The sequence below is a fragment of the Pavona decussata genome, unplaced genomic scaffold (genome assembly GCF_977016875.1).
Source record: "Pavona decussata unplaced genomic scaffold, jaPavDecu1.1 SCAFFOLD_16, whole genome shotgun sequence".
In the NCBI taxonomy this organism is placed as follows: domain Eukaryota; kingdom Metazoa; phylum Cnidaria; class Anthozoa; order Scleractinia; family Agariciidae; genus Pavona; species Pavona decussata.
The window spans coordinates 4584467-4604453 of record NW_028145439.1 but is presented as its reverse complement, the minus strand read 5'-3'; the positions used below and the strand labels follow the sequence as shown (position 1 = coordinate 4604453).

General features: G+C 38.0%; 1 protein-coding gene and 1 long non-coding RNA gene across 3 annotated transcripts in view; both read right to left on the bottom strand.

Moving 5' to 3' along the window:
• LOC146487469 (putative skeletal organic matrix protein 5) overlaps positions 1 to 19987 on the bottom strand; it is a 133240-nt gene that overhangs the window by 32449 nt on the left and 80804 nt on the right. The gene's annotated exons all lie outside the window — the stretch shown is intronic.
• LOC146487476 (uncharacterized) lies at positions 15546 to 18993 on the bottom strand. The gene is made up of 2 exons (XR_014857823.1): positions 18871 to 18993; positions 15546 to 15688 (listed from the first exon to the last, which is right to left on the bottom strand). It is a non-coding gene; the product is annotated as an uncharacterized LOC146487476 (long non-coding RNA).

Here is a 19987-nt window from a genome sequence, read left to right as displayed (position 1 = left end):
ATGCAAAACCCATTTGTCGGTGGCTAGTTGGGCGGAGAAAGGACGCGAAGAAAACAAAGAAAAAGAGGCAACAAAGCGCTGTTGTACTTTAAAGAGAAAATGAGTTGGCGAAGGGCGTGGACACAATATCAGCGTTTACTTTCTTCACGTCCCTAAAAACTGTCACTCTTCAATCAAGTTCACCATGGAGACAGAACAATTGTGTGTTTTACATAATTCACACCAGCTCTTAAAGTGCAATCGGACTCAAATCTAGCCAAACTATTTGCGTAACATTACGGAACCATTTAAGATGTTAATCTTCAGTGAACTATTTCTGACAGTTTATACCAACCGTTTTGAACTTGAAAATGGTGTCATGACGACGACTCCAAAGCATCGTTCAATTTATCGTTGATTTTTACTTGCATATTTATTACTAAACCTTGGCTTATAAGAAATAAGTTTTTCGTAGATAATAGGTAAGTAAATAACTAATAGGTAGATACAGATTAGATAGTAAGCTATGGCAAAAATATAACTTATGCACAATATATATTCTTAAGGTTTAAGGCTAGATATGAAAATTAAGAAAGTTTCAGAACATTTGATGCCTTGTGATAGCGAGGTTCCATATTTTCGAGCGTAAAAAGAGAAAGTAGGTTCAATACATAAGTTACTGTCTTGACTGTCGGAACGTGCAGTAAAGAAAGACTGGATGAGTGAAGCATACGGTTTGGTTGATATTTGGTAATAAGAGAGGCCATATAGCCAGTCCTGAACTTGTCCATTAAGAATTTTATAAGTTAAGAGTAGTATCTTAAAAACATCGCGTGCTTCAACCGGAAGCCAATGAAAATGTTTCAAGACTGGAGTTATACGGTCAGATTGTCTTATCAACGAGATCAGGCGTGCTGCAGAATTCTGAATGCTTTGAAGTTTAACAGTTACACGCCTAGGTAAGCCACGGTAATGACTATTAGAGTAATCTAAACGGGACCCAAAAATATGCATTAATCAGCATTTTCAGGTGGCCTCTAGACAGCTATTTCCTCAGGCGGGAAATTGATCGTAGTGCCAATGTAGCTCTCTTGCATGTCACGTTGAGGTGATTATGGTGGCTAAGATTGAGTTCCCTGTCCACTATAACACTGCGGTTACACACTCGGTCCCACAGATGTACAGTGGTATCACCAAGCAAAAAATCTCTAATGATCAGATGCCTGACAAAGCGAGAACTAATTAAAATTGAATACCTTCTGTTTTATCAGGATTGCACAGTAACTTATTGTGAGTGTTCCATACCCTAGCATGGTTAACACATCGTCGGAGGGTGGTTAATGAAAATGATTGGTCATTAGGGTTAATGGAAGTATATATTTGCGAGTCATCTCCATAAAACATACTGTTCAGATTATGATCGCAGACTATATCTTGTAAAGGAACCACGTAATGAGTAAACAAATGATGTCCTAGTATAGACCGCCGACGAATACCGAATTCGACATGCCGTGGACTCGATGTTGTGTTAACTATTATGACAGATTAAGACCGACCACTAAGGTAAGAGGAGAACCACTTGAACACATTATATAAAAATCCAAAGCAATTGCTGAGACTGTCCTTGAGAATAGTGTGATCGACGGTATCGACGGTGGCTGACAGGTCCAACATTATAGAGACAACGTCTTGACGAAGATCAATGGTTTAGTACATCATTCATAACTCGAAAAAGCGCAGATTTGGTGGAGTTATGTCTCCGATACGCGGATTGCATAGCAGACAATAAGTGGTTTGTCTATAAGTAGAAATGCATTTGATGCACAACAAACTTTTCAATACCTGCGGCCATCAAAGGAATATTTGCAACAGATCGCCAATTTTTAAGAACATCTTTGTCAAGATCAGGTTTCTTCAAAACTCGACGCACTTAAGACTATTTAAATATACACCAGAGCATAACGATTCATTAACAATGTCTGTTATAATTAGCGCAGTGACCTAGAAGATGAGTTGGCATTGGATCAAGTGGACAAGATTTGTTGAAAGTACGTCGAAAGTGTTTTAATAATTTGCTGAGTCATAGTACAGCAAGTGTTCATGAACCCAAGCAACAAGTGAGGGCATCGTATGGGCTCGTTTGTGGCAGGGGGTGCCTCCTGTTACGGCCTTCCGTAAAGAGTTTCTTATGAGCAGGTGACGTTTTCCGCGTTTCGCATAGCGCAAATCATGGTTGTACCAGGAAGCTTGTATTTCAACTTATTCAACTTGTACAAAAACGGCGAACTACTCAGGAACCAAATTGGTAGGCGTGGCGTTCGAGTTCTACCTTGGATTTAGTCATTTGACGTTGTTTTGCAAAGAACGGCAAACAAATGTACGAAAATTTAAATACATGGAGAACCACTGTTTGGATATAATTAATTCTGCGCTGTGATTGGTTCGCTACTATAAGCTATTTGCTCACATCCTACAATGCCTTTCCCTGAATTTGAACATTTGTCTCAAAGCCAACATGCCCTTTGAGCTTTCGCCTACAAGCTGATTGTCTTATTTTTTTTTCTGGAAGAGAAGATTACTAGATGAATTTAAATGTCAATATCGTTAATTAATATCCACTTAGCAGCCCTGCCTCGTTACGAGATCATGCACCCAAACAAATTATACATAGATTTTTTCTTCAAGAAAGTGTCACCTTTTGTTTATAAATAAACTTTATGGCGATCAGTAGTCGTATACACAATATTTTCATCTCTTCCGCTTGTCCTTAAGGAGTTCACAACCATGCAATCTCGTAAAATAGTTTAATGCCTGTCCATACATAAGGTACACCGGTCACACGCCGAGTTGAATTAGCATTACACGTGATATAGTATGTAGACTTTGAGCCTGTTACCATTTTTAACAGTTCGTTTAAACGCAGCAGCACCAAAACCAAAATGCTCCCCCCTACACCCCTCATTGGGGTAGAGTTACTGGGCGCAGAGTCTACTTTCAACTACCCTCACACAACTCGACGTCGTACGCAGTTTTTACGAATTCGATCTGTTACTTATCTGTGATCTCGACAAATCTGCTTGTGCTTGTCTCCATTTTAGAATAAACTTAACTTCGACCAACGAAAGACCAACTCAAAAAGACCAACTCCCAAACGACAGCCAAACGCAGAACCCTTCGGAAAACCACAAGTGCTTGACAGCGCGCGAAAATACTGCGAGCTGATTGGTCAAAAATGATATCACACATGTGTGGATAAAAATGATATCGCCACTGGCGGGATAGCGTCTTTATCGATTTGCTACCACTCGGTATACCACTAAATTTTATATAATAAAATCATTTATCGAAGCATATCAGAAACACGGGAAAACTTAGCGTTTTTAAAAAAGAGACTTTTTAAAAAATCTTTTCAATTCATATATTTTTTACCTAACTCCCGGTTATCTTCGAGAATGATTTCAACACCGTTCAAAAATTCACCAAAGGAACACCAGGCAAAATAATAACCTCACACTACCCAAGTGTAGGCTTGCGAAAGGCCAAAGGGCTTTCACCTTCGGTGGAGGAAAAAAATCTACAATCATTTATCAAAGCATATCAGAATTACGGGAAAACTTAGCGTTTTTAAAAAAGAGACTTTTTAAGAATCTTTTCAATTAATATATTTTTTATCGTAATTTTTTTCTCTATATTATCATCCAAATGTAAATGGTTTTCATTATTGTTATTATTATTTATATTTTCATGTATGACGGAAGGGCCCCTCAAGGGTTAAGGGGAGCTATACAATAAAGTATGTATATAATATACTATATGATGTCATGTATCCAAAACCGGTGATACCGCCCATGACTGCCATAAGTTAAAAATAGAGCATGACATCATTGATAAACCTGTCAAACCAGTTCATAACCTGTTGGTAAGACTAAACTTAAATATGACGTCATCCTATAATGAGTGATCAAGACAATAGGCCATGACGTCATCGGCGATAATGTATGCCACCGCAGATTAATGAGAAACCACCTAGAAAAGGGGAACTAATTGGTGCCCCCCTCACTACTGACATCTTTTAGGTTGATGTCGATTGCATCAAGGAATTTCTTGAAAATGTTCGTCTTAAATATCTGTCAGCATTCTTTTGCGGCGATAATGAATCTAGTTTATCCTTCCTTCCATTTTGACGTAGATATGGAAGGAATCTGCTACCAAAGATGCCAAAGGTGCAAAACGCTCGCTTAATAACAATAAAATCAAATCTTTGTCAAGTGTTTGACTAAAGGCAGCTCTGTTAAAATTTCGCAATATTAGTATCATCAGTATCAACAGTTATATCCCTCCTTAAACAAATCCGGCGTTGTGCCATCATTATATAACTGCTAAAATCGACATAGAATTCAATAGAAGATGCTAAACGCTTCCGCATTTCTTGACTTATTGCTCCTGAGACAATGGTTCTCTCCAAAATGTTTGACTTGCTTGTGGTTATTGTAAATTTCCTTGCAAGAGACAAAGGGCTTTCCTGCCAAAAAGAAAACGGTAGAAAAACGTTAACAAACAACCACAGAAAGAAAGGCAAAAAGTACAGTTAGAGCTAAAGATTCTACACGGAAGAACAACCCTTCCCTTCTGTATGCGCGGTCGCGCTCCTTCATCCCCGACTGTACCGTTTGGAGACTCAAAGCGAGTGGTGCGTGCCAATCTTTCTGATAACTTATCCACGGAAAATTTACCTGGCTTGACGGTGCGTTTCCCTTGAGAAGTAACATTTACGACAGCTATGAGCTTATCAAACGTGTTTCCCATGGTTTTCACCAGCGATTTTATGGCTTTCTCGACAACGATTGAGGAAGTTTGCCACACGTCCTCGGTGGTTACAATCACGAGTACAAAGAACCAAACGTTACGGAGCACTCGCATTTTGTCGATTAAACTGTTGATAAAAGTTCCTCAAGATTCCGCTCGCGCAGTGTCTCAAATGAGTTGTTATGATCAATAGTCCACCTCATTTCTGTTGGGGATGTTTCGGAACTCGAAAATTTTCCTGACAGCAGTCAGCCACAGCCAATCAAAGGTAACCACATTTCTAGTAACTTTTAATTTATTCACGCTGATGTTTTCCTTTTTGAGGATAAATCAGTTTTGAAATGAATCACTCGAGATTCTCACTTTTTCTTTAATAGTAACACTTAATTAAAATGATAGCATCGCGAAGATTATTTCAGAGAAAAGAAATTTATTTACGGGAACCACCAGTTCAGCCTAGTTAGTCATTTTAAAGTTAACAATTAGATTATGAGCTCGAGATTTTTACCGTGTGATAGCTGATGAGGGCGTAGGCCGAATCAGCTATCACGCATAGAAATCGAGAGCGAGTAATCTTATTTTTTTTAGTATAAATCTACTAGTCGTTCAAAACTTAACAAGTAAATTATCCAAATCCTCCTCACAGACACTTCGAAAACGTGAAGAAGCGGGCTGAATTTTGTTGACAACCGCTACTCACTATCCATCAGAGAATAGACAGTGGCTAGCGTAGTCAATCAGAGAACGGTATTCGTAATAGAACGCTAGTAGATTTATACTAATAATCAGTATACTGACAAGTCCTAAATCTGATGGTAGTTAATACAGATAATTTCGTTTTTTCCGTCAAGACACAACAATTGCAAACATTCTTAAGCTGAACTCAGTAGAATATTTCAATAATGGCGCGATATGTATTTGTTTGCATTGGAATTCCGTCCTTGATTTATTATTTCAATAGCCCGAAACGTTTTGTTTGATGGGAGATTTGCTGTCTTTACTGACGAGTTTTTGCTTCATGTCAAAAGTAGTTTTAAAAGCTGGCAATTGTATTATTATTATTATCTTTGTAATAATTTATTTAGTTGTAGGGGAATGAATAAATTTTCCGTGATTAAGTAAAGATTAAATAAAATAATTAAGATAAATGTGGAAAGCGGATTTATTTTGCAACCCTAAGTAATTTCGATGTCGTCAGTAACTGTAATAAATTAACGGCTTTCGTTGAAATTAAATTATAAGTTTCTGAGGCTCGAATTTTAGTACAAGGTTCAGTTTTTGTACACAAGAAAAACCATTCTCGCTATTATTATTGAACTCTAACAAGGCGCCGACCTCAAGTAACATATCAGTTCCCCTCATCCGATTTTCGCTCGGACGCCTTGTAGAAGAGCCTGTTTTTGAAAGACAAAAAGAGCACGATCGGGGCGATAGCAACAGAAAGTTGATTGTTATGGAGTTCACTTCTTCGGAGGTGAACTTATCAACAAAGCTTCCGCAGCAAATGATGTTAGTAATTAAACAATACGTGTGACGACTTATTTTAGTCATATTATTTGCTGAAGGAAGTAAAAGCTGCGAGCTTAATTCATCTTGCTGTCAATTTCATCTCCGAAGAACTGAATTCCTGAAAAAAGAACTGAAAATTGAAAAGCAGAAACAAAATTGAGAAATCTGTAGCGTAGTCAAAAGTCTCCCCAACACTGGCAGTGTTTGACCGACCGATAAAGTTTGATTATGTCTACATAGTAATACAAACGAGTCTAAATTTGGTTAAACTTTGACACGGAAGAACAACACCTAACTTAACCACACGTAATGAAAGTTTTCAGGGTTTCAAAAGTCGTTTACTCTTCCGCTTTCTACAGGTTTATAGATTTTCGCTTAAATTAAGTCATAATATTTAAGCTCTCTGGTTATTTGAACTGAAAGAAACATAGTGGTCCCTGTTTAGTTCGTCCAAAAGCAAACATCGCAAGCAGGTTGATTCCCGCCTCGCCTTTCTCGCCGATTCAACCTCGTTAGGCAAGCTAGCCAGAACAATAAATATCAGCCTTTACAGCAAGCCTTGAAAAAAAAAATTGCGTGAAATGTTAGGAGTAACACAGGCCGACACTTGTTGCGTCTTCAGTATCTTTCACACAGCTACGCAGTGTTTCCTCTGCAAGAAAATTAAAATTAAACACGTGCCGTAGATTAAGGGCCCTCCCTACACACGCGCCTTACGGTGATCAGAGAAATACAGTACATACCTTACAACTATACTACCAGAAAACGAGACAAAATACCGACCATTTAAGCCTTAACTGCCTTTTTTGTTCCTCACCGATGATCATTGAAGAGCGAGGTAGATCTGTCCGTACACAAATATTTGGTTTTATCAACAGAGGGCTCTGTCATTGGAAATTACGATCAAACAACGAGCGTGAGGGAAATGCTGCGAGACCTACAGTGGGACACTCTTGAAACGATGAGAAGACATGCGAGGCTCTCCACTATATACAAGATGTGCCACGGCTCCTAGATGGGAACTGGGGGGATTATTTGATATCAAGCAGATAAAGGAGGACTCGGGAAGCCATGATCTTAAATTTGTTGTACCAAAAGGACATAAAGATATTTTAAGATTTTATTTCTTTACCAGGGCGATCACTGAATGGAACAAACTTCCAGAAGAAACTGTTTCCAGCTAATCTCTCTGTATTTTTCAAAGTAAACTAATTTAATTTAATTCTTATGGGTAGATTAACTTTTATTGTTATTTTGTATATCTTAGTATAGTTTTATTTATTATTATTTTGGAGTTGGCGTGATGTCCTACCACTTTGCCGACATAACGACATTTAGATTTAGATTTAAAGTTCAGCGAGACCTAGAGGACACAAACAACAGAAATACAAAAATAAGTTTTATTCAATTTCCTTTGTTTGTGTTCCGTACGCCTCACTGTGAAGCTCAGTATTGATATTCCAATAGAGGCCCTGACAACATTTGAATATCGCGAACACCCTATAGTCTCTCTTCCTGAATTTAGCCATGCGCAAAAGCATTCTGTCCTACAGCATTTTCGTCCCCAGAGCCCCCACGGTTTTCAAAATCGTAGGCTCTGGGAACGAGGATGATCCTACAGCTCTTTTCCATTTGTCCCTGGTGGGGAGATAAAAAACCTTGGAAACGAATTGTATTTGAAACACTGGGCTCTGTGAAAAAAACTGTACTAGTCAGCACCCTCGAGTCTTTTACAGGCCCGACCCTGACTCTTCGGGATGTTCCCGCCACAACCACTTCTATTTTATCCAATCTTAGATTTCGTTAACCATTTCTGACCCGATATGTCCAGGTGGAGAACACGAGTCTGAGCAAGAATCTGAGAGTGTTTTCTTTATCATTTTTTTTTGCGCATACGTACTGCGCATCTCAAGATGGCCCATCAAACTCTATTTCTTTAAGACATTGCCTACCTACTAAAAGGCAGTTTTGCGCAGCTTATAACTATATGGGAAAAAAAGATATTAGCATTGGCTATTGGAATACAAAACCAAAATCGAAAATTAACTGCCACGCATTTTCCAGAGACCATCTGAAAGCTTCAATTTGGAAAGAAAGGCTATCCGTTGCGACATTTCGATCCTTCACAAGCGAGTAGTGCAAATGGCGGTTGAAGGATTCCTTGATGCTGGTAACGTCCTCTACAACTGGGAGCCTTCGCATTAAAATTTGCTTTTTCCTACAAACACTGAGAAAATTAACAGACAACTGGTCTAAATTTTACTTCCCGAAGGTCTTCAACCCAGCTCAACTCACAAGCTTCTGCAAACATGTAATACAATGAGAGCCTTCACAAGATAGGACCCAGTCTCCATCGATATGCCACGTCTCGGACGCCTTCAGTTGTTGAGAAAGGCTTGTAATGCGTATAGCGAGGATGCTGGCTGACGTTGTTAAGGACATCAGTGCCCCTTTGAAAACGAAAAGAATCAGTTTTTCAGTGTTACGAAATTTTGAACTAAGCTTTCGGGTGGTAAAAACGAATGCTAGGCAGAACGGTAAAATGAGCAAATATTCCCAAAACAAAACCACCGGCAACGAAAACAACAAAAGCGCGATACAAAATCCAGGAAGAATTAACTGGCCTAAACTTTCTTTACGTCGCCGTCAAAAAGTGCTCTAAAGTTAACCCGAGTAGTAAAAGGGTATCAGGATATGCTCATAAAGATGCTGAAGAATTTCTAGTTACAAGAGATATTTTAAATAAAAATGTTTTAACGTAGGTAAATCGGTTGCCCTGGCAACCTTTGAAAGTGAAGCCCTTCACTCCCAGGATGACCTGCCTTGTCCCGGAGGGTTTTGTTTTTCTTCCGTCTCAAACAGAATTCAGCCGCTTCGTAAGCTAGGGATGACTGTGAATGGGACTCGTAACTTTCCGTTGTACAAAATTTAACCATTGAAAACTTTGTAAAGTGGTTTCTCGTTTACTGTATTTTGAATGGTAATACCCGATATTCAAACCGGCTCTCCATATAGAACACAAGTGTTCTTTGGAACGGTGAACTCGCAAATTGCACATCCAAACTGAATGCGTACCCGTACTGGTTCTTTTGTTGGCAGTTTTCTCCCTCTATCTGCGGATAAAGTTTCAACCAAACTGTCCACCGTTCGCGGAAAGTACAAATTTCTAGCAAACATTAGTCTTTGGGCAGGCTAACCCCACTTCCCCTCCCTATCTTCCCTCCTGCCGCCCGAATTTTGCATGAACTGACTAGATGTTTTTTTTGACTTTTTTTAACTGATTCAATCTCTTAGTTTTGGCGTATTTTCAAATAAGCAAATTCAGTTGTGAAATTAAAGTTTCCTTGTATCTAGCCGTAAAAGAGTCACCACTAGATTTATCGATAAGGTGGCACAAGTGACCTCTTAGACAATAAAAGTTGTTTAAAAAACTCTTAGACAACCTAGCAAGCGAGTTCACGGCCTTTATTGAGTCGATTTTTAAGAGAAAGGAACTAAGAATGCACAGGACAGCAGAGATAAGAAAGATGGTTTACAAAAACTTAATTTTCTTGCTTTAATCGGACAACTTTTTTTCAAAATAATATTCCTGTTTATTCTCTTTTCTATCAACACTCTTAACACACGTCCCATCACCAATTTTATTTCTTCTATAAAGAAACTAATTAAAACTACATTTATATTTATTCTGGAGTAAAGAATAACAGAACCAATACAAATTTTTGTCACGGTTGTGGTTGCCGTTTCGAAAGAAAAAGCTTTAATTTGCTTATCGAAGGATTATATTTCTCTTTTTTTTTTATGGGTTATGGCCTTAGTTACCGTGACAAAGTGCAGTGTTTCAGTTCCTTTCGATTGTTACTGCACCAGAATGTAGCCCATGGCTTTGATATGCTGGTCGCCATTATCTCCCCCAAATTGAGCTTCATTGCCACAAGTGTTAGAGCCATCATGCCATCCTCCGGTACCAAGACCGATTCTGGAATCAGGAGTACTGCAGTCATTTTGTTCATTACCAATGATAACGATTCTAGCTTTGGAGCTATGTTTATGCAATGGACTCACAAGGTTGAACCCTTCTTTGTTACAATTTGGCTGCAAGGATGCAGAAGAACCGAACAGCGACTTCCACGTGTTGCGACCCAGTGAGGTGTTGCGGTAATTACCATCAGCAATCAATGAGTACAGGGAGTTGGCGTGCTTGGTGATGACAATGAATCTTGTCTGATGTCCAACTTTCATACCGAGACAGATCTTGGAGAAAGGTGTGTTCCAGTAGGTTGGTAGCTTTGTTTCATAATTGTCAAACAAGGTCTTTCCTCCTGGAACGTTGAAGTCGACTTTGTTGCTCCAGAGTTTGGAATCGAAATGAAACGTCGTCTGAGTGGTAAAAAAAATGCAGGAAAATTACAGTAAGTTACACTATCCACATTTCCACCAATTTGTCGAAATTTTAATTTGAGAAGTCTGTTTTGACAGCATTATGAGTTTCTCTACTCAATTTCATTGTCTTTGTTAACACCTTCCAATCACTTTGGCATGAAAAAGAAGATTTTGATTTTTTTCCGGAGAGCGGATGTGTGGAAAATTAAAGTAAGTTACACTATTCACATATCCATCTTTCGAAAAACAATTTGTCGAAAGTTTACTGTGATAAATCTGCTTTGAAAGCATTCGGAGATTCTCGAATTACTTAGCATTCATTAACATTTTCCGATGATTCTGAGACAGCAGCACAATTTCCAACGATGTCCCGGGGAAAAACTGAGTATCCAAATATCTCGTACAACTCATGAGGGTACAAAGGACAATTTCGCAATTCTCTCAAATACGCCGATCAAGATTATATTGATGTGGAAATTTCTACATACAACAACCGTTGGCTGTCATGTGATACCTTATTGCCATCAGTTTTCAGGACCAGCGTCCATCCGCCTCCTCCACATGCTCCTAGCCCATGGCTTGACATGTGACAGTAAACAGGAACCATCCCAGATTGCATTTGAAGCAAATAAGCTTTGTTTCCTTGGGACGTCCTGATTAAAAGAAAATCAAATCAAATCAAATAAAATAACGGACTTGGCAATGCTACATAAATTTTTATTCCTTTCTACAAGAGTACTTAACAATACTTTTATATTAAATGACGATCTTTTCTTAAATATCTGTCAGCGTTCTACTCGATATTAACTGGAGTTTTTCCTGTCTTCCTGTTTAGGAACTGTGAAAAAATAAGCAGGAGTGGGAGGGGAGGAGGGGATAAGGAAATGAGATAGAGGTAGACGAAAAATTAAATATTAACCCCATTGCATGCCAAATAACCGACCCCCCTCCCTCACCAACCTAACTCCTTATGTGTTGTTACGCTTCTCACTGTAGTATTGAGAGTACTTCCTTATTTACTAATAGGTCCTTGAGGTCACGCAGGTGAAATTTTAACTTACTCTGTCCTATACAACCTTATAACTGGATTACATCGTTGTTAAGATGACTTGGCAAAATGTTTGAATTGTTACTTACTGTATGAATTTTTAGGGCTTGTACACGGCTTTCTTGTATTGGAAAATAATTTGCTAGCAATTGACGAATCATCGTGTTGAACTAAAAGATGTCTTTCTTTTTTTATGTCTCTGTCTAATAATAATAATAATAATAATAATAATAATAATAATAATAGTAATAATAATAATATTAATAATAATAACAAAAAACAAATAACAAAAACAGAGCAAACAAAACAAAAATGTAAATAGCTAAGGTTCATCCTTGCGTTTCGTAATTCTTCATACTTACGTATTTTTGTTAAAAATAGCCTTGCACGTCGACACTGCAGCACACCACGAAAATGAAAGAGAAGAACAACAAACAAACAAAAAATAGAACGCACAACACGTCCATAACTGTCACTTCAGTTTAAAGTAATGATGCGCAGTTTAAACTGGGTTTGATAAAAGCCTTGAAAAGAAAATGTCCCTGCTAACAATTAAGGAAAAAGTTAGGCTAAAATGAGATTGGAGCAAGGAAGGCCTGGTTTTCTGGCTGCGAACGAGGGTGAGCAGATGTGCCAAGTAATTGATTTAGCTGTGCCAGAGGCCGGCTGTAGGGACAAAAGAAGAGGAAAAGATACAAAGACAACAGCAAATGTGACAGATACCTGGGCCTAGCCAGGTCCTCAACTAAAATAAATTTGTTTCCTTGCTATCGCAATGAGCATCATTGTCATGTATAATCTTCTTGTATAGCCTTTTAGCAAACTATCTCGGAGTTCCTCACTTTCTGTACCAAAATTAGAAAAAGAAAACGAAACAAAACATGCATTTGACTTCTATTAACATTGTCTTATATGAGAAAAGAAATAACTGTAGGCAGATTCCTCCTTAAGGAAAGGAAAACGTTAAACAAAAGCAAACCAAAACGTCACCTGGTTCACAATCTCTTCCATTTCCGTAATATCCCGGCTCATACGTACAGTTGTATGATCCGTTAGTATTCTTGCACACAGCTACGGTACTGCATTTGTGTGTTCCAGTTTTGCACTCGTTGATATCTAAAATTTATAATAAACAGAGAAGAGGTTTCCATACGAAACGGAACTTGTTTATTTGACCCTTGGAAGTTTAGTACGTTTCTTTACACAATGGTCTTGTTGTTGACAAAATAAAAAAAACTGAACAAGGTAAGGATTTTTTTTTTTTTTGCTCAAACCGAGTTTGAAATATCCGTCGTTTTTCAAAGAGAATGAAGTAGTTGAACGTGTGGCTTTTTTGACCGCAGGATTGTAACAATACAGTATAAAGTTTGCTATAGGACTGTTAATTGTAAGACATGTAAATAGTTTAATCGATTAGTATGTTTCTTTACACAGTGGTCTTGTTCTTGACAAATAAAAAAATATGAACACGGTTGGTTTTTTTTTTTGCTCAAACCGATTTTGAAAAATACGTCGTTTTCCAAGGAGAATAAAGTTGAATATGTGGCTTTTCTGTCTGCAGGATTGTCACTATACAGTATCCAGCCAGTTTACCATACGACTGTTTATTATAGTACATGTAAATAGTTTAATCAAATAGCAAGTATGCGCCAGTTTGTATGTGACTGTAATGTGTTCTTATTACGCTGAATAAAATTCATAAAAAAATTGTAAGGATCTTCTAGGGTAAGTTCGATCTCAACTATTCATGCATGTAACCTGAGTATCAGGCCTTACTAAGGAGAAGGGGAGTGGAGAGGAAGATGAGGGGGAAGGAGGAGAAGAGAATCGTTATATACGAATTAAGAAGGTCGCGAATATGTTCTTTCCCCTTTATCTCTTCTCCGTCCCTTCCCCCTCCCCGAAAAGCCTAATACTCAGCCTACTATTCATGCAAAAAATACACAAAAACTAGTACTTTTCATCGATGTAACATAGCGTGCGCGTACTTGTGGTCGAAGCAAAGTATTTTAAATGAAAGAGGATAATCAGTATTCTCAGCTAAGAAACTTGTCATACCAGTCTCACAGAGAGAACCCATGAATCCAGTGGTGCACAAACAGCGGTATCCTTTTCCTGTAAAACCGGTTTGACAGGTTGCATTGTTCTTGCAAGACGTCTTCAAACATGCATTCTAAGACAAACAGACCGGCAAATATTAAATGAACAATAACACACATGATAATTACTCAATATCTCAAAACTCGCTAATATATCATAATCCTAGTTTCCAATAAGATCACTGGTCTGAACACGTCTTGTGTGTCATTAGAAATTATAGTTATTTATCATTGATTAATAGCCAGTGCGCATGTGTGGGAGTAATTTTACGGACCTCGCGTTATGGATTGAAAATAACCACAATAATATTAATAATGTTTATTTCAATAGCGTTATTTCTACTATTCAACCAATGGCGCTTAACAAAACTACTAAGATAGTATAATACTTACTTACCTAATTTAAAAACACATGGAAAATAAGAAACATTTTAAAACAACAACTAAATAAAAATGTCTTAACTCTGGTTATAAAAGAACTTAAGTAAGCTGTAGTTCTTATACAGCTATTTCAATTAACGTTGTCGGTTCAAAGCATAAAGCTAAAAGACAAGACCGAAAGTTTACGTGGGATTTTTATGAATAAATTCATCAAAATCAGTCATGCCTGGAGAAAACAATAGGTTGTAATTAGCAGTACAATGACCTACACGTGCAGGGATGATTTTGATGAAATTATTCATAAAAAATAATCCCACAAAACATTGCGGTCTTGTCTTTTAGCTTGATTTCAATCCGACAACGTTTATTGAAATAGCTGTATCAACCGGTAGATTATTCCAAAGTGTGGGTGCAATGACTGAAAAAGCAGGCTTTTCATAGGTTTCAAGATTGCACTTGGGAACCACTAACAATTCTTTATTGTTATTGTAGTTTCGCAAAGGTACCCGTTGTACTGCAAATATTATTACAGAATGCTGATAAAACTGATAGGCAAAAGATATACCTATTCGATTTCAACATGATTTGTATGATTCCAAAGGAAATCTCGACATTTGAGATTGAGGTTATCTATGAGTTCCTTCATCGCTTTAGGCTGGTTCACCCGTACGACGCAAACGCAAGCGCAAGCGACGTTCACACGTCGAATGCAAACGCAAGCAGAATGAGATACGCACGCGCATTGCAGTATCCAAAGATGGCGGCAATCTTGTTCCCAGAATCCGCGTTACCGTAGACCAGCAGTCGGGAAACGAGGACTCTGGGAACGAGATTAAAGATGGTGGAGGAGGAGGCCATCTTGGTTCGAACGTTAGCCGCCGTACAGACATGGAACGACTATTTTTATCTTGCGTTTGCCCTTGCATTTGCGTTGCCCCGGTTCACACTTGCAATTGGGAAATGCAAACGCAAGCGCCAATGTAAGCTCAAGTAAACGATAACTTTTCTATTTTAGTCTTGCGTTGGCGCTTAAGCCTGCGTTTCTATTTGCGTTGTGGTAGTTTACACGCGTGTTTGCTTGCGTTTGCGCTGCTCGTGTGAACCACCCCTTTGAGTTCCTGTCTTTTATTGTGATGTTTCTTTTTTTTTTTTCAACCTCCACACTGTCTCTCATCAAACATTTTACCAATTTTAATTTCATTACCCGTACTCATTTATACCTTTGCTCCGCGGTAAATATAGTCTAGATTTGGCTCCAGCTTCTTCATTTTTCCTTCAAAGGTTGAATTACTCAGCTCGCACCAAAATTTGCCATTTACGCGCGTCGTTTTCTTCAAGTTTTAACTAACGCAGTTGGGCTCCATGTAGCATAATGTTTCACAGAAACTGTCATCCATGACGTCATCGGCGCGAATCACGTGGCCTTGAAGGCCTTTACCATCTAATGTGTGTGCAGGCTTAAATTCAAGTTGGCGACAGTCGTCTAAGAAAAACAAAACGAGAATAAGTATTTAGTCAGACGTGAAAGCTAGCGTAGTTCGTTACATGGCAAATGGCAAAGTACGTGATATGCATATTGAAATTTGTTTGTCTATCTGAATTCTCGTTATGTATTTCAAACAGACGGGAGAGAAAAGAGGATTCGTTATCTTAAAAAAAAAGAAAAAACATAAACCATTTACCAATAATAAAGGATCTCTCTGTGTATTTAATTTAGGAGTTCACATATTATTAGGACTCCACCTCCTGCAAAAAATAAGGCATTTAGCTCACGCTAAAGGGCTACTTTACTTGTTTGGAAGAGTATACACTGTTTACATCAGGCTATGCAAAATGAGGCTTTGTATTCGCGATACACAAGCCATTAGTGCTATGTTTCAGTCAGATGTGTGATATCATTTTGGAAATGCTCATTTAACGTTTTTGTCCAAATCTCACGGTTTGAGATAAGCGAAGTCCCCTTCTTGAGGCCTGAAAATAAATAGGCGCCAGTGTTTACTAGAAATTTTACGGCGTCTCAAACTGAGAAAAAACATGAATAAGCCAAATCAAATAATAAACCATCTTTCTGTGCATTTATGAATTTAAATATTAGACCAATAATGTATCCTGACAAGCCACCTGCATGCTCCCGTTCTGACTAGTTAATTTGCGGCTTTGTTTGAGCGTTTGTATACCATGTTTATTTCAGTTTATACAAAAACAAAAAGATCGTGACCGGAAAAGGAATTAGTAGAACAGAAAATAAACTGTATTGCCAATCTCCTACAGTTTTGTGGTCCAATAACTACTAGTATGAGAGTTAATCAATTTTTCAAATCTATGTCGGCCTTTAATCTGAACAATTAAACCTTGTGTCAGCTGCATGATACTCTTACAGATAATAACAAACTATTACGAGTGGATTCGCATACTTGCTAAGGGGTTCATATTGATGAAAAACGTACTTTTGAAAAGCATATACACGGCTTTGTTTGAGCGTTTGTATACCTTGTTTATTTCAGTTCATTCAAAAACAAAAAGGAAAATACCTTGGCCGGAAAAGGAATCGGTAGAACAGAAAATAAACTGTATTGCCAATCTTCTGTACTTTTGTGATCCAATAACTACTAGCAAGCGAGTTGTTCAATTTTTCAAATCTATGTCTGCCTATAATCTCAACAATAAACTACCTTATGTCAGCTGCATGATACTCTTACAGATAATAACAAACTATCACGAGTGGATTCGCATACTTGCTTAGGGGTTCATATCAATGAAAAACGTACTTTTGAAAAGCATATAAGCAATAAATGTAAAAAGGCGAGCGGTCGTACCACGTTCATAAAACGTGTTAGGACGTTTTTTCCCAACCAGTCGCTGGAAGTAATATATAATCATTAGTCAAACCACCTGCGTTAAAACCGTACGCTAAAGGATAAACTGCAACACATACAATCTCAAACCGCCAGAGCGATAACTAAAGCGAAATACGACATTCCATCAACTGACATTCTTGCCAATTTAGGTTGAAAAGCCCTCCGTTGATGCCAAACGCAAACAACTGAAATTAGTCCTAATTTATGAAATCTTAAATAAACGATTCGCCCTGAATTTGAGTAATTCCTTCATAAGTTTCATAAGAATTAGAGACTAGAATAAATATTACCATTAAAGAAATTCTGAAACTAATCAACCGCTACCAAAGCCTTGATCTAATAGTCTTAGTCGTACAGTACTAGTGGTGCTATGGGAGAACTTTCCCAAAGAGACTAAAAGAGCGAAATCTTTACGGGAGTATAAGAATAGTGTCTGCTTTTTCTGTTCCTGATTCTGAGTTATGCACATAAAAAGAAAAGATATTTTAAGGATTACACTCATTTTGTTCAGTTTTTAGGAAAAAGGAGCCGAGTCCAAATAGTCTTGAAATATCTTTTTCAAATATTAGAACATAAAATGAGTTTCCTCTTGGCGATAGAACACCCTTGAATATGCAATCATTCACTTAGATGATCGCAAAAATGTATTAAATTGGAAAGGTATAATTCAGGTCAATGACACCAAATAATATTCAATTATTTGCTTTTATTGATTTTTATTATATATTTCCAGCTTGATATATCTGTAGTGGTCAATCTGTGTTAATTAATGCAACGGTTGTTTTCTCTCACCTACGATTGGTAAAAAATTGTCGAGTGGCGCAGTACATTCATTCCCCAAGCTGTTTCCTGCGGGTTTTTACCTTCAGTGACATCGTAAACATTGTTTGAAAGCTTTGAGATTGAAATTAACGCTTTCTTATTGGGATAGTTCAACAAAGCAGTACACTTGTCAAAAGCGGCAGAACACTCGGTCCCCTCATCAAGATTTTCGCTCCAAATGAAGACCCTTGTTTAGTATAGACCACAATATGATCTGCATCTTGAAAAATTGAACTTAAATTTGTTACCTGAATCAAGTTCAGAACAATATGTTGGTTTCATCTCAACCAGCCTTAAACAACAACCATTTCATGGTATTTATCAGCTCTTTCACGTTTTTCGACCCCAACAACTATTTACGTACAGTTTTGGCTGCTTTACATGCTATCATGTTAACAATCGCCGAAAGATTTAATTTTTTCTTTGAATATAATTACATTTCTTGTACCTTTAAGGAACTATTAAAACGAAAATACAGGAGAAGAGCCTGATCAAGATATCGCTAGTTGGCAATGTACGATTATCTTTTCTCATGGGGTCGCAAATGCCTTGGCGCCACTGTAAGATGTTCTTTAGATCAACGTTATTGTCGAATTTAACAAAATAAAGCACTAAACCCTCAACTAATTAAACGCGTGGAGGCGCGGTGGTTAAATGGTTTTTGTAAAAAAAAGTGTCGGACTATCGATAGGACCTTCGGAAGATCGAATGGTCAGTGATTCGAGGTTAGGTTGGTTGCTTCATTGCTGTGTTGTTCCTTGACACAAACCTTTGCAATTGTTCCACATTGTCTCTATTTACCCAGTTATATTAATGGGTACCTGCTACATACTGGTGGAGGGCTTTACATCTCATTCAGGGTAGAATAGCAATACTCCCAGTTGCTTCATGGTTTAGAAATTTGGTTAAGCTCCGGCTGAACGGGCAACTTAGTCTCGTAGTGCAACTTTGATAACCTTTATCTTACGTAATAAATCGTACAGACCTTTTGAAGTACAGAATTGCCCATGCAATGAGGGAAAAAACGCTAATGAGGTCCAAAACATGAAAGTATAAGCCTTGGTAGCAAAGGTTTCACGCTGCATAATTGGCGTAAGAGAATTCGAAGGAACTGCGACCTTGATGAAAAGCTTCACACCTTAGTGATGTGGCACTTTACACGTCAGGTGTCAGCCAATCACAAGAGTGGCATATATTGATGCGAATACTGACAAGGAAATTAAACAGCCAAACAGCTATTGACTGACAGGTGAGCTCAGTCGACCTATTTTTGTATAGTGCCGGGTCTTCGTGCATGCACTTCTGGAATAACAATGCACGCTACAAACCGTACAGACTATCCCTTGTCAAAACAACCTCCAACGAAGAATTTGCATTTTGCTATCCGGCACTCACTACTAAAATTTGCTCCATCGCTTAAAATGCCATTGAGATGATTGCCATTAAATCCTGGGCATGTCTACAACGGTCTGTCAACCTGCCGACAACAATTATGAATAGAATGTATATGTTTCATTGTTGACCTGAGTTCAACTCCTCAACCGTGCCTGTTATAGCCAACTGGAACGCTTCTGCAACTAAGAATTTTTAAGTTTTAAATCTTTCAAGTTGAATTATATTTTTTTAATATCTGAATGCTTGGCCCCGTTAGCACCTCTTGTTACAAACACTTGTCAAGGGTAATTAATAGAGATTTTTCGTAAACTTTTATGCATGGCAAACTGCTAATATATACAAAGATGGTTGTCTCTTGTCTACAATTTCCCTCCCCTCTGGGGCCTGTTTCTCGAAAGTCCTGCTAACTTTCCGGGCCCGATAAGCGTCTTTGGTGATAAATGTTTCTTAACGGAAGTCAGTTTTTTTCACCTTGAATACTAAATTTAAAAATCTTATAATTCTGTTAATACATTTAGCCACCCAAATGTTAAACGTGTAACAACGAGCAAAAGTAACGTCGTAGACACCCAAAAAGCGAGTTCACGGCTCGGTTTTGTTCATTTCCGTTAGAAACGAATTTAGATGAACAATTAATTTGAGTGCATTGCGGAGTAGGACAGTGGAGTTAGGAAGAATCGCTCACAAAAAACTGAATTTTCTTGCGT